Source organism: Orycteropus afer, unplaced genomic scaffold, assembly GCF_000298275.1.
Source record: "Orycteropus afer afer isolate SDZICR_OR568_19922 unplaced genomic scaffold, OryAfe1.0 scaffold00177, whole genome shotgun sequence".
Taxonomy (NCBI): domain Eukaryota; kingdom Metazoa; phylum Chordata; class Mammalia; order Tubulidentata; family Orycteropodidae; genus Orycteropus; species Orycteropus afer.
Window position 1 is genome coordinate 4,598,207 of NW_006921764.1, and position 5,598 is coordinate 4,603,804.

Consider the following 5,598-nt stretch of genomic DNA (forward strand, 5'->3'; position numbering starts at 1 on the left):
TTTTTTTTTTTTTTCTCCAAATGATTTTGAGTTTTGTTCCACATTGTTCTCCCTTCAAGATTCATTTTAAGATTTCCACCTCATTGTGTCCAGCAATCTTAAACTATTTTATCTTGAATTTTGTCCATTCTCAATCAGAGGCCAGCATTGAAAGGTGTACTTTAAACCACGTAAGCCCAATCCCCAATATTGTATAATTAACCATCTTGATCTTGTACTTCTAAGAAATACAAAGATTCTATAAAGGTAGGATTCTCCTTTATTGCAGAAAGTTCAAAAAGCTTAGTTTTACTTGATCAAAAGGATAGTCTGGTGGTCTTCCTAAGAAACTAGCAGTTGATAATTTATGGAACATTGACTTTCTCATTTTTGTGATCATGAGCCACAGTTAAGTACATTTTACATTACAGTCAGTAGACCCCAGTACCTGTGTAGATATCTACATCTACACATGTATTTTGTGGAAGCAAAATTTCATGAAACCAGGAAACAACATTTTTCCCTTCTGCACGCAGTATTTCTGGTATTTTTATTCTATTTCATTTTTTGAAAAATGCTGGTGATGAATATTAAGTTCATTTAATGACCCACTAATGTCAGGATTCACACTACCAAAAGCACTTGTGTCAGAGATGTGTTTCAGAGATACAATTGTGTGCCCTACAACCTGGGCCAACCTAAGGGGAAACAGCAGCAAAAATCACGAATAGGTTTGTGAAGCAGTCCTATGAGTGGGGTTTCACAATAAAATCCCAGAGAAACAATCCATAGAGAAGAAAAGATGATATCATTTGTCCAGAGTTAAGTAAATAGGGCCTTATGCCCTTCACAAAATTAACTGTTCCTCCTTACCCAGCATGATGAGGTAGGTACCGTAGAATGACCCTCTTGCCCTTGCACATTGCACAAAGTAGAGGTGGGCATTCAAATGGAAATGTCTCCATGTACAGACAATCAAGGACCAGAAGAGATGGATGATCCCAAGGGAACAGGCAATATCAGAAGTCAGATGGCCCCCACTGTGTGTTGTTGTTGTTGTTATGTGCCGTCAAGTTGGACCCAATTCGTAGCAACTCCTCCTTGGGTTTCCAAGGTAGTATCACTATGGAAGTAGATTGCCCCAAGTATCCCATAAGTGAGCCACAAACCCAGAACAGAGTGTTCGTCTATGGAGTTCAGAGCCCTAAATTGAGTGAGATAAGGAAATAAATAGTTCAACACAAGATTGATGCTTTCCTGATCTGAGAAGATCTACAACACTTGGTCATCTACTAAGTGGGCCTAAATTAATTTTTTTATAGTTTTTCTGTTTTCTACACCCAAACAACAGGACAAATATCAGCAATTATTGTTTGGATGTTCTACATAGTGTAAGAAATGATAATCAAGATAATTTCCAACCAGATGTTTGGAAATTAGAGTAAAACACATTGTATCAATGTCTTAAGATGGTCTTCTTTGAATAAAATATGAGATAAATTTTGTGACAGTTAAAATACTCTTTTTTTATTACTCTTTTTTTCTGGAATTCTTATTCTAATTATGTTCTGGACTTTTGAACTACCAGATAACCTGGATAGAGCAGGTATATTTAAATTAACAGTTTGAATTTATTGACAAATACATGTGTTTTTCTCCAGGTTTTATACTAACTTTATCTCCCATATTATTTGGAAGTCTTTTTAGTTATTAAGGCTTACCTACTGAGTCTACCTATAATATCATATTCATCTGTTACTATACACTTTGAAATAAAGGCAAAGAAAATATAAAAATAGAAACAGAAACAGAATCTCTCATACAAACATTTCTTACTCTGCTCTTATGAAATATAGTCTTGAATAAATTTCATTCAAAATCTAAGGGGATGAGAGTTCATTGAACTCCACAATAGTAAAGAATTAATAACAATCATAAAACATAAAACAAGCAAAAATTTTTTTTGCTACCAGCAGTACTGTTGTTAAAATTGTTTTATAACACCAGCAAGGCTTTTGGGGAAAATAATTCCCAGTAGTGAGCTAGTATTTTCCACAGAAAACAGTGGTTCAGGACTCACACTAATTTTGTCCGTGGGAATTAAAATGACACATTTTCGTGGTTTAGGTTACACATAGTCATTTTGGGAGCCAAAAATACTCCTTTAATATCCCCCAAAGAACTGTGATTTTCAAAGTATTCCTTTTCTCAGGGCACATATAGTTGTCAACAAAGTATTACATTTTTTTTTAAAGAAGTAAAAATTCTAATTAAAATAAACACCAATACACAGAGTGTATACTGCTCCTTTGCTGAATCTTTCAATTAGTTCTAGGAGTTTTTTTGCCAAGTCTCTTTGGTTAAGTCATTTGACTGCTAACCAGAAGGTTGGTGGTTCAAACCCATCAGACACTCCATGGAAGGAAGACTGGGCAATCTACTTCTGTAAAGATTTACTGCCTGGGAAACCCAAAAAGGGGCCGCTATGAGTCAAAATTGACCCAATGGCAGTGAGTTTGGTTGGTTTAATATTGGGTTTTCTATGTACAAGATCATATTACCAACAAATAGGCATAGGTTTACTTCTTCCTTACAAATTTGGATGCCTTTGATTTCCCTTTCTTGCCTTATTGCCCTGGCCAGGACTTCCAATACATTGTTGAAGCAGTGGTGATAGAGGGCATCCTTATCTGGTTCCTGTTCACAAGGGGAGTGGTTTCAGTCTCTCTCCTTTGAGAATAATGTTGGTTGTTGGTTTTGCATATACGTCCTTTATTATGTTGAGGAAATTTCCTTTTATTCCTATTTTTCTGAGAGTTTTTATCAGGAATAGGTGTTGGATTTTATCAACTGCCTTTTCTGCATTGATTGATATAATCATGTGTTTCTTTTCCTTTGTTTTACTTACGTGATGGATTACATTGATTATTTTTCTAATGTTGAACCATCCTTGCATATTTTGTATGAATCCCACTTGATCATGCTATGTAATTTTTTAAATGTATGTTATTGGAGTCTATTGGCTAGGATTTTGTTGATTTTTGCATGTATATTATGAAGGATGTTGGTTTGTAATTTTCTTTCTCAGTGGTGTCTTTGCCTGGCTTTGGAATCAGGATTATGCTTGCTTAATGAAAGGAATTTGGTAGTATTTCCTTGTTTTATATGTTCTGGAATAGTTTGAGTAGAATTGGTACCAACTCTCCTCTGAATGTTTGGTAGAATTCTCCAGTGAAGCTGTCTGGGCCATGCCTTTTTTTTTTTGGTAGTTTTTTGGCCTGTTCGATTTCTTCTTTTGTTATGGGCCTGTTCAAATTTTCTACCTAATTCTGTATTAGTTTAGATAGGTTATGTGTTTCTAGAAATGTATCCATTTCTTCTAGGTTTTCAAATTTTTTGGAGTACAAGTCTTCATTGTTGTTGTTGTTGTTATGTGCCGTCGAGTCAGACCTGACTCATAAAGACCCTCCTCGGGTTTCCGAGGCAGTATCACTATGGAAGTAGATTGCCCCATCTTCCTTCCGAGGAGTGACTGGTGGGTTTGAACCACCAGCCTTCTGGTTAGCAGTCAATTTCCTTAGGCACTATGCTGCCAGAACTCCATCAAGTCTTCATAGTGTTCTGTTATTATCCTTTTTATTTTAGTTTGTTCTGTTCTGTTATGACATCTCATCTGTGCATTTTTTTTTCTTTTCCTTTGTTAGATTTGCCAGTGGATTGTTAGTTTTGCTCATATTTTTGAAGAACCAACTTCTAGTTTTGTCAGTTCTTTCTGTTGCTTTCCTGTTTTCTGTCTCATTTATTCTGCTCTAATTTTTATTATTCCTTTTCTTCTGGAGATAGTAGGCTTTTTTCTCAATGTTACAGTGGTTGGGGTAAAATACTGATTTTGGCTCTTTCTTCTTTTTTGATGTGTGCATTTATTGCTATAAAAGAATTGGCCTCTGAGTACTGCTTTTACTGTGTCCCAAAGATTTGGGTGGCATAGTGCCTAAGGCATTTAACTCACCAGCCACTCCTTGAAAGGAAGACTGGGCAATCCACTGCTGTAGAGATACCACTTCAGAAACTCAAGGAAGTGTCACAATGAGTCGGAATCAACTCAACAGCATTGAGTTTGAAAGGTTTGGGTATGCTGGGAGGAGGAAAATGGAGTCTCTCCTATAGTGCACACACTAGTTCCCTCTAGCATCTTAGTGCCTGAAAAACTAGGAACAACAGTTTGAATGGGGATTCTGGTGCTCTGAACAGCTCATTAAGTCAGATTATGCCAAATTCAGAGGAGTAGGATTAGAAAGGAGAAAGGGCAAGTGCAATTACCTGGAGGGAAAAAAATAACCAAAACAGGAAACCTACCCTGTGGGGTGCTGACCAGTAGGAGAGAAAGGGCATCAGAGACCTCCCTGGGGCAGTGCAGAGAACCTGCAACCACTCCACAGATCTACCTTTATCACCTCCTTTTATAGGAAAACTTGGGACCACTGGGAAGGAACAGAGATCTCTCTGGCTCTGGTACCACTGAAGCAGGAGAAGAGAAAACATTAACTCCACAAGTCGGCAGGCCCTGGGACAAACTCCCATTGCAGATCGGGGTGGTTATCTTAGATCAGCTTTTTGGCATGGAGAGGCCTGGAAAGTCTGTCTGAAGCTTGTGGAAAGTGATGCCCCTAACAATTGGAATCTTTGCTGACCTTGAGCTCCGGGTCTGCGAGTAACAGTATAATGTCATCATTAGCAGCCCACTCAAAACCCTAGAAACTGCTCCTGCACCTTGGAGTGTTTTTTCTTTCTTTCTTTCTTTCTTTTCTTCCCCCTTTCTCCACCTCTGCCCTGCTTCATCCAATAGAAGAACCACATTCAGCCACCATAACATCTGCCGGATCAAATCCTAAACTCCATTTATGACAAACAGAGACCTGAATCCACATTCCACACAGTGATTCCATCCTCACAAAGAAAACTTCAGAGCAACCCAGCACACCTGAATTAATAGCCAAAAAAATAAAATAACCAGCTCCACATTTTCAAAATATTCAATCATAACACCAAGACAAAAAAAAAAAAAAATCAATACATAACTAACAGTTAAAGACAACTTTAAAATGTCTAGGGAACAACAGGCAACCTCAAATCAAACAAAAAAACAGGATAAGACATTATAAGTAAATTCCCAAACAAAAGTCTCATTAAACAGAGAGGAAGAGGAGACAATAGAATTATCCAAGAAGGAATTTAGAATGTATGTTTTTAGAACTCTACAAGAACTTAAGGAAACCCCAAACAGAAGCAAGGAGAACACAGAGAGTACCCTGAAGAAGTCAGGAAAACCATTCAAAAACAAAATAACAAGATTAATGCACAATCAGAACTCATACAAAACAGCAGTTAGAAATCCAGAAGATGAATACCAAAATTACAGAATTGCACAATACAGTGAAAGCACGAAAGAACAGGCAAAAACTGGCTGAAGAACGCATTTCCCAACTAGAAGACAAATGCCTGGACAGCAGCCTGTATGAAGAAAAATCAGAACAAAGATTTAAGAGAAATGAAGAGAACCTAAGAGTTATGTGAGACAATATGAAAAGAAACAACATATGCCTCCCTGGAATTCCAGAA